Source organism: Penaeus monodon, chromosome 28 (assembly GCF_015228065.2).
Source record: "Penaeus monodon isolate SGIC_2016 chromosome 28, NSTDA_Pmon_1, whole genome shotgun sequence".
NCBI lineage: Eukaryota > Metazoa > Arthropoda > Malacostraca > Decapoda > Penaeidae > Penaeus > Penaeus monodon.
The window spans coordinates 18,756,100-18,756,442 of NC_051413.1; positions in this window are offsets into that span (position 1 = coordinate 18,756,100).

Sequence of the window (343 nt, forward strand, 5' to 3'; positions counted from 1 at the left end):
TATCATTTTATACGTATTTAATGGTTAGTTGAATCTCATGACATAGTTTTTGTTTTTATGCATATTAATTTTTCTTTCCTTAATAACCGATCCATTTATATGTTTATCACTGGTCGCATAGCCTTTTCAAAATTATTTCCGATCATTTTCACTTTCTTATTTTGGTATTCACACATACATTCCCAAATGTAATCACTCATGATTTGATCTATTCATCTATTAACGCTGCTTACATCGCCTCGATACTGTTTGTTAATGTGTTGATAATAACGTCAAGTGTATACGGTTTATTAAAAATGTGGTCACTTCGATGTTAATAAGGAGTTACTTAGATCCTTTGGAC